Source organism: Pinus tabuliformis, chromosome Q (assembly GCF_031772625.1).
Source record: "Pinus tabuliformis cultivar Carrire ecotype Pingquan chromosome Q, CPIR1, whole genome shotgun sequence".
In the NCBI taxonomy this organism is placed as follows: Eukaryota; Viridiplantae; Streptophyta; class Pinopsida; order Pinales; family Pinaceae; genus Pinus; species Pinus tabuliformis.
Window position 1 is genome coordinate 148,040,272 of NC_142296.1, and position 9,780 is coordinate 148,050,051.

Sequence of the window (9,780 nt, forward strand, 5' to 3'; positions counted from 1 at the left end):
ATATAATCATTTGAAATGTATTCACTTTTTTTAGTTGATTGAAAGTGTACAAAATATTATTGAGAAGAACCATTACCTATCTACTTTCTTGATTTTTTCTTATAGTGACACAATTTGTAAATCATTAATATTAAGTATATGTAGATGTCTAAGATTAATTGCATCAATTGAAAGTCGTCTATTTTCCTTGGCTGAATGTATATAGAGAATTATGAAAAAATGTAACAATGTAAAAAAATTTAACAATTTAACAATGTACACTAAAATCAATGGATATATATTGAAATTAGTGTCTTGATTTTAAAAAGAAAAATGTACACTCAAATCAATGGGTATATATTGAAATCAATGTCTTGATTTTAGCATACATGTCAATTTCCATATGATATGATTGTAGTGCACACGTTAATTATAAATGCATTGATTTTAGTGTAAATGTTTATTTCTATTCAATTTTTAGTGTAAATTGGCTCTAGTATACATATCAATTAATAATGCATCGATCTCAATGTAAGTAACAATTTTCATTTCTATTTCAATATCAATTTATATTTATATTCATATTCAATTTCTAGGACATTTATTTTAGTGTATGTGTTAATTTCTCCTTACATTGATTTTAATGTAACTAACAACTTCTACTTTTACAGAATATAAATATACATAATACCTGATTTTATTGTGCATTTCCCCATATATATATATATATATATATATATATATATTCCAATTTCAATTTTTATTGTTATTTCTATTTTTACTCAATTTCCAAAGCATTAATTTAGAGTAAATGTCAATATATATTTCTATTTCAATTATATTCAATGTCTAATGTATTGATTCCCATGTGTATCACATTGATTTCAAAACAAATGTTAGTTTTTATTTCTATTCAATATTCATATACATAATTGTTGTTTTCAATGTACATGTCAATTTCTAACATATTGATTTGAGTGTACAAATTAACTTCATTTTTTATTCAATACAATATTCTCTATAATTTCTATTTTTATTTATACATCTATGTTTTAGTTATTTTATTTATGTAATTTTACAAAATAACATTACCATTGATTTTCTAGACTATTTTCCTACAACAAGTCCTTCACTAAAATGTAATGTAGGATGTATGGTGCAAACCATTTAGATAGTTAAGACTTTTAGTACAATTTGATGATTAAAATTAATTTAAGATGTAGATCATAAATGATCAACTTTCTAAAGACATGATATGATTATAATTATTGTATATTGACATTAAAGCTTGAGTTAATCACAGGAACAATGAAAGTGTAATATGATCCAAGATGGTAATGCAGGCTAATGTTAGAGTTACAGGTAATTAGTAGGAGAGAAGAGAGTGGAATTGTGCATAACGTTGTGAGAAAGTGATGCAAGCAAGATAAGGTTAGCGTGAGTGTTAATGGTAGGGATTGATGTGATTGTAATTACATGGAAAGGTAAATGCGATACCTCTAGTATAATTATTTTCACGAGGAATAAAGGAGATATTGCGAGGAGCATGTTGACAATATATATAAATTCTACTATCCTCTTCTATGTAAACCCCTTATCTAATTCCTATATTATTTTCCATTTTGTGTTAGTCTACTTTATATAATGGCAAGCATAAAAATTATGGGGAAAGCTACGTCTTTTATTTATTTTTTAATGAATTTTTTAATGAGAATGGTACTAGTAAGTTTTATTATCCATGATGTTTTATTTATTTTTTAATGAGAATGGTACTAGTAAGTTTTATTATCCATGATGTTCTAATGGTTTAGGTCATTTGAGTAGCCAAATATTTCGTTCTTGTTGGTAGGTGGAGCAATTTGATGTCCCTCTTATGTACTCAAGTGGGAAGCATGTTTTTGAAGTTAATTCAAGGCAATCACAAATGTGCTTATAATCATGTATGCATTCACATCACCCTATCCAAAATGACTTCCTTTTTCTATTATACGACTAAATGAATAGAGATAAAGTAATTGTGTAATATTTTTGAATTCCATCAATTATGTGTGTGTAAGAGTAGACTTTTTTTTTTATAATTTTTTAATGTAACATTATGTGTGTTACAACATATCCCTCATAACATATCCCTCATGATATGCTATACAATATTTTTTTGTTAAAAAAATAGCTTTAGTAAGTATGTAAAGAAATCCATTTTTAATTTAATCCCTATATTAGGCATAATTGGCATCCAAGTGGTGATATATATGATATTATGAGGCTTTACAATCTTTGTGGATATTAGTGTCCACCCACCTATACCACCTATTCCATAACACATTTTCCTATTTGAGAGCATAGTTTCCTATTTTGGCAGTTTTTTGGTCCTAAACTTCTAGAGTCACCTTGAGGTCCTAAATGGTTGCTTTGGGGGAATGATTTGATGAAAGTCATAGAATTTTTCATTAGTTGAAACAATTACTCCATATATAGACCTTTCTAATGTGTTATCATGTGCCCAAAATAGAGATCAAATGCCAAAGTTACGGCCTTGGGAGGTTAACATTCAAACTTACCCCATCGGGGCACATAGGACTTTGGCACTTCATCTCCTAGAGTTAGGCTTTTTGATGTTTAGGGTTTTATATTGCTTATTTATGAAAAAAATGCCTCACATAATCATTGTTACATTAGAGTTGAGGAAAGTGTGTAGCTATCACATCTCTTATCAGAGATAAGCTACCATCATTCAAGTTAGTTTTCTTTCAGTCTACCCGTATACAATTTTCGAACATTTTCCAATATTTAGTTGAATTCAAGTTATTTTGTATATCTATGTTTTTTTTTAGTAATATGTCTTTCATTTTGTTCCCTTCATAAACTTGGATTAGTTATATCAGAATGGTCTAGTCTTTATTTTTCCGTGCATGTCCTTAATGAGGTTGAGGTATAGGGAGTTGGGACTTGAATTATTTCAACCCTTGGAAGTCCATCCCTACCAACTATGAAGGCCTCCCATGCTAGAATGATTAAAGAACATCTAACCTCCAATTCAAGCACATTTGACTAGATCTAGGGGTTTTCATTTACTAAGGGAGTTAGTTCCCTAATTGAGTTTAATTCTTTAGATTAAATTTAGTTTCCTATGTTTCCTTATAATTCTAGAAGAATTGTATAGGACTGAATATGTTTTAATAAGATCTACTAATTAGATTATATCTCAAGAATGTTTGAGTGAGTTAGAGAGATTAGAGTATTCGTTAGATCTCTTCAGAGGAATGTGAATCTAGAGGGTCTAGAGATAGGGGCTTCTTGAGTGAATAGTCCATTTGAACTAGATTTTGGTTTCAAAATCCTTTTTATATTTGTAAGAGAAGAGGTAGAATGAAGAGGTGTTTGAACGAGAGACGAGTATTCGCACAGTGAGGTCAAGTGATTCCACGAGGCCAATGGGACAATTCAATGTAAATCATGTCAAGATCTAGGGTGAATGCATGAATATTGGTTACAATGTTTGGCCAAATGTTGTGATGATATTTCAAAATTTTACTCCATTATCGAAATGAAGCACTCAAAATTCATATAATCAGTGTGAATCATTAGAGAAATTTTGAGGTCTAAAATGGGACTTAAAACAAAATTGTATAACCAAAATCAACTTTATAATAAATAATATGATTTAAGATGATGATGTCAACTATGGTGAATGATTTACCATTTTTAGAGTAAAATAGTAAAAGGATTAAAAAATAAAAAACAGATAAAAAAGCAAGTTTTTCAGTTCATATTTTTAACTTATCGCCCTATGGTTTTAATAAATTTTCAAGTGCTAGAACTTGTTCGATGCAAAATTAATTCGTCATATAAGAAGTACCCATGTTGCATACTTTCGATCCACCCTTCTACATGAAAAATGATAAATACATGAAAAATTTGATTATAATCATGTATTTCCATGTATTTCTCATTTTTTGTGTAGCAGGGTCCATTGAAAGTATGTGAAATGGCTACTCCTTAAATGATGAATTAAATTTTGCATTTAAAGAGCATTCTCACTTGAATTTCGAGTAAAACTGTATGGAGATAAGTTGAAAATACGAGTTGAAAAACTAGTTTTCTCTTTTTCCCTAAAATTTTATGATCTAATCTAATCTTGTTTTATTATTTCCACTTTTGTTTTTATAATGTTCCCTAGGAGGCTCATTTTAGACCTCAAAAGTGATATAATATTTTCTTTAGGGTAAAAAGACAATTTGTGGAAAATTATGTTCTTGTCCTAACAGTATTTTTTGTAAAAGAATTTAGTGTCACATAATATATAAATTTTCCAATAAATGAAATGATTGTCCTTGCAAATGTTTTCACATCTTAAGACATATGGGTGTGTTTGTGTAGCATAATTTAGTCTAAAATGTGTAACATTTTATTATATATATATATGAGCATGATTTACATGGAGAGTGCTAAGTTTTTTATATTCGAAAATTAATTTTTAATGAAAAATTTTATGTTTTATTATTTTTGAAGATGGAAAAGTAATATTTCAATTGCATTTTTCATACACATAATTTCATGTAAGTTTTTTTCAACTATTTAAATAAATTGAAAAGGAACGAGTACTGTTTTGAGGAGGACTTGTAAGAACATATAGTGGTATTTTTGGAAAAATTTTCATTGTGTATATTTTATGTTATTGATTTTTTTAATGAATCTCTTTGGAACTATCCAAAAAAAATTCAAGCACTATGTTTAAAATAAATTAGATGAAAAATATCATATCAATCGAAAAATGTCAAACTCATATGTCATTGGATAGAGGATTCCTTCAGGAGACCAACATGACCAACTCCACAGCTTAAGGATGTACAAAATGGTGTCGCAGAGAAATTTGCACAAGGGGTGCTAAAATTGTGGCTTTTAGGACCTCAAAGCTCAATCAAGTGTTTAAAACACTCGATTGAGCACTTAAGTTATAAATTCAAATATATCAACCTTACATTTTTAAATAGCGGCTCAATTGAGCTATATGGGTCAGTTGAGATATATGGCTCAATTAAGCTATATGGCTCGATTGAGCTATTGAGCTCGATCAAGTATTTTCAAAATAATATTTTGAGGATATAATTCTTATTTCAACCCCATAGACTTAGAATCAAGAAAGATCTAAAATTTAATCAATTAATAATTTAACCAAGTTGATAGGATATTATTTTACTAAAAAATAAAATTCCACTAGATCTAGGTTATGAACAACATTAGAAATTTTTTATGTTATTGCGCCGAGAGGTGTATTTTGTAACTCAGTATGGGGGAAATGTGTAAGTATGTATGTTTTTGCTCAAAAATAACTTATCATATACCTTGAATTTGAATGGATCATCAATTTCCTTTCACAAATGTTTATACCACATGAAAAATTCCAAATTATGTAAAATTTCAAACACCTTTACGCTTTACTAACATCAATATTATTTCTTAAATCAAAGGAAAAGGGTTAATTTAACACAGAATAAAAGATACTTAATTTTTTTTATATATAAAAGGGCTCCAAAGCTTTTTAATATTTATTCTAGTTAAATATTTATAAATTGAATCTCTAAAAGGAAAACCCATCTTTAATGGATATATTAAAACTTTTAAAGAAAAAATATTTCTAGGTCAAAGTTGTTATAAAAGTTGTCATTTTTTTATTTTTTTTGTAAGCTTCATAGGACTACATCTTCATCATGTCCAATATAACACCTTTATCAGGGTGGGGAATTGAACCAGTGACTTCACATCAAGGAGTTCCTTACCAAACCACCCGATCGGTGTGTATCTAAGACCCAATGGATAAAAGTTGTCATATTTGGAACATTAATCCGATGTAACTTTATTATAATCTCTATTATAATTTCATGTGAAAGCCTCTTTAAATATCCTATTATTATTATTCAATCTGATATTAATATTAAAACTTTAATACTTTTGCATTAATATAATATTAAATTTGTTATATTATAATTATACTAATATATTAGGATGTAGATTAGCTCCAAATATATATGGGAGGGAATAAAAAATACCTAGAGTGATAGAGGTGGAGACATACACAAAGTGACATGGGGGACATGGAGATAAAGTGAGGGAGAGAGAAGAAGAGTGAAGAAAAAGAGAAGAAGACGAGAGAGAGGGAGATAGGGTATGGGAGAGAGAGTGAGACACAAAGATTGAAAAAGGGAGAGGAGGAGAGAGTGGAGGATAAAGATAGGTACAAAGAGATCGGTTTGTATGAAAAGATAGGTAGTGGAGACAAAAGGCCTATAAAGAGATAAAGTGGAGAGACAGAGAGGGAGAGAGGAGAGTAGGACAAAGGAGGTATAAAAGGGTAGAAAAAGAGAGAGAATTTGAAGAGAGAGAGAGAGAGAGAGAGAGAGAGAAACATATATATATATATATATATACATATAGATATGGAGGAACAATGTGTATGTTTTTGGGGTGACATAGAGAGACAAAGAAGGAGAGGTAAACGTAGATAGAAATATACATGGAAATGGGAGAGAGGGAATAAGAGAGAGAGAGAGAGAGAGAGAGAGAGAGAGAGAGAGAGAGGGATTAAAGAAGAGAGAGAGTGTTTGTTTCGGGTGGTGATATAGGGAGGCAAAGAAGGAGACTTGGAATAAGATATAGATATAGATGGAGGGAGAAGAGAAAGGGAAGAATATTTCTTGCATTAGATGCATTAATTTTAGTGTATATGTTGAATTCTAATCCTACTTGATTTCTTGAACAAGGTACATTGATTTCCTTGTAGATGTTGATTTTCAATTATATTTGATTTCTTTCTTTAGGTGCATTGATTTGAGTAAAGATGCTAATTTATAATCCTATTTTAGTTCTTGCATTAATGCATTTATTTACCTATATATTTTGATTCCTAATCCTATTTTATTGATAGCACTAGATGCATTGATTTCAATGTAGATGTTGATTTCTCATCCTATTTGATTGCTTTCGTTATATGCATTGTTTTGAATGTACATGTTTGTTTCTAATCCTACTTTATTTTTTACATTAGATGCATTTATTACAATGTAGATGTTCATTTCTCATCCTATTTGAATTCTTGCATTAGATGCATTGATTTTAGTGAATATATTAATTTCTTATTCGATGTAGCTAGATGTATGTTGTACATTAATTTCAAGGTAATTAGATTAACATTGTGCATTGATTTTAGTGTAAGAACAAACAATTTATTGATGATGCATTTCTTTGTTACAGTAATTTAGCCATAAATTAAATACTTCAATTTTCATCTCAAATAAAATGTCCACTTAATCGAAATGTTTGCTTCTTCAAAATGTAAACTATTTGTAATTAACTACATTACTATTATTCTCATTTTCCATGCTTCATATTGGATTGTAAAAAGTGTAACAAATAGAACACACACACACGCACACACACACACACACAGAGAAGCTCTTGTACATAATCTCAAATGAAAAAAAATTGAATAAAACTCCCTTGTAACTTTTACATCTCTGCATCTTTTAAAATTAAATAAAAAATATTTCAATCATAAGGAAATTATTGATATACTTGGATAACTAAGTAAATTTAGGAAAGTTGATAACATTATAAAATTATAGAAATGTTATCATATATTATTGTTCACAAAACATATTTTAAAACTCAATAAAATTTATCTCAATCCTATCTGTGTTTTTTAAACTGGACCTTCACATAAGGAATTGGTTGAAACATACTTAAAAGTGTTGGCCATGCAATTGCATATGGGTGGATTACAAAATTTTCCATATATCTATATATATATATATATATATATATATATTGAAGTATAATACATATGACTTTAGAATTAAAGTGATTAATTTTTAAAACCATTCTAGTAACACACATGCTTATTTCATTAAAAGGGACTTCCTACAAGCCAATATAAAGCATATTTGTAATTATTTCCATGCTCAATATTAAATTGATACACAATATATTTTAGTTCATTTTAAGTATCAAAGTGACTTGCATCATACAAGATTATAATTATGTCATGTTATAACTAAGCTCTTGTAAGTGACCTCAAAATAAATAAAATCGAATAAAACTTATTTCTTGTTTACAAGCAATATTATAAAATTAGATAAAACTAATTTCTATTTAATTTGTATTTTTTAAATGGACCTTGAGATAGCCAAGTAAATTTAGGAAAGTCCATATTTAATTATTTATAAAATAATAAAAACATATATCATTAATTTTTTTTGGTATATTAAATTCCAATACATATGACTTAGATATCATGTTATGACTCAGCTCTTGTAGACTACCTCAAAATAAATAAAATTGAATAAAACTTATTCGTTGTTTACAAGAAATATTTTAAAATTGACTAAAAGTATTTCAATTTCATTTTTGTTTTTTAATTGAACCTTAAGATAACCAAGTAAATTTGGGAAATTTCATATTTAACCATATACAAAATTATAGAAACATATATCATTAATTGATTTTTGGTATATTAAATTCCAATACATATGACCTAAATATCATGTTATAACTATGCTCTTGTATATGACCTCAAAGAAAAATTTGAATATAACTTTTTTTTCGTTTACGAGACATATTTTAAAATTGAATCTAAAACTTATTTCAATTATATTTATGTTTTTTAATTCAACCATCATATATTTTAGTTCATTTTGAGTATCAAAGTGACTAGCATCATAAATTTAAATTGTACTTATTTTTTTAGTCTATGAAACCAGAAACCAAAATTGTTATATTTTTTAATAAAATATATACTATATAGAAAGAAATTGAAACTAGCGAAATAATTTTAACATATCCATAAACTTATCTTGTGAATAACCAGGATGGAGTCTCTGTGGCTCCACTGGTGTTGATGAATCAAGATAAGGTGTTGATGAAGTCCTGGTATTATCTTAAGGACGTTGTGCTTGAAGGCTCTGCAACCATTCACCAAAGCCCATGGAATGAATGCGTTCGAGTACCTGGCCATCGACCCAAGATTCAATAGGCTTTTCAACAGGTCTATGTCTGAGCCTTCTACCATGTTCATGAACAAGCTTTTGTGTAGTTACGAGGGTTTTAAGGAGGTTCAGGAATTGGTGGATGTGGGAGGAGGAGTTTGGTCGACTCTCAATCTCATAGTCTCTAGGTATCCCCACATCTCAGGAATCAACTTCAGCATGCCCCATGTGGTGGCCGACGCTCCTCACTATCTAGGTAAGTCTGAATCGCCATTTTTCAACCATTGAAAAACATGATTAGAATGTAATATCTATGCAGTTGACAAAATCTGGTTACTGTGTGTTTGTTCAGCTGTGAAACATGTGAGTGGAGACATGTTTGATAGAGTACCAAGTTGCCAAGCTATTTTAATCAAGGAATGGCTATGGCTATGGTTTTCTTTTGTTGGGTAGCTTTATATTGGATGAATGATTATATATCTATCGATTATTATATTTTCAGTGGATTATGCATGATTGGAGTGATGATGATTGCATAGGGCTTTTGAAGAACTACCACAAGGCCTTGCCAGTGGACGGGTCTAGAGATAGGGGCTTCTTGAGTGACTAGTCCATTTGGACTAGATTTTGTTTTCAAAATGCTTTTTTATAATTGTAAGAGAAGAGGTAGAATGAAGAGGTCTTTGAAGGAGAGGGGAGTATTCACACAATGAGGCCAAGTTATTCTAGGAGGCCAATGGTCCAATTCAATGTAAATCACATCAACATCTAGGGTGAAAGCATGAATATTGGTTACAAGTTTTGGCCAAATTTTGTGATGATA

General features: G+C 29.1%; 1 pseudogene; it reads left to right on the top strand.

The window, feature by feature from the left end:
* The first annotated feature begins 8,960 nt into the window (after positions 1-8,960).
* On the top strand, positions 8,961-9,567 carry LOC149218687 (isoflavone 3'-O-methyltransferase 4 pseudogene; annotated as a pseudogene).
* The last annotated feature ends 213 nt before the right edge of the window (positions 9,568-9,780 follow it).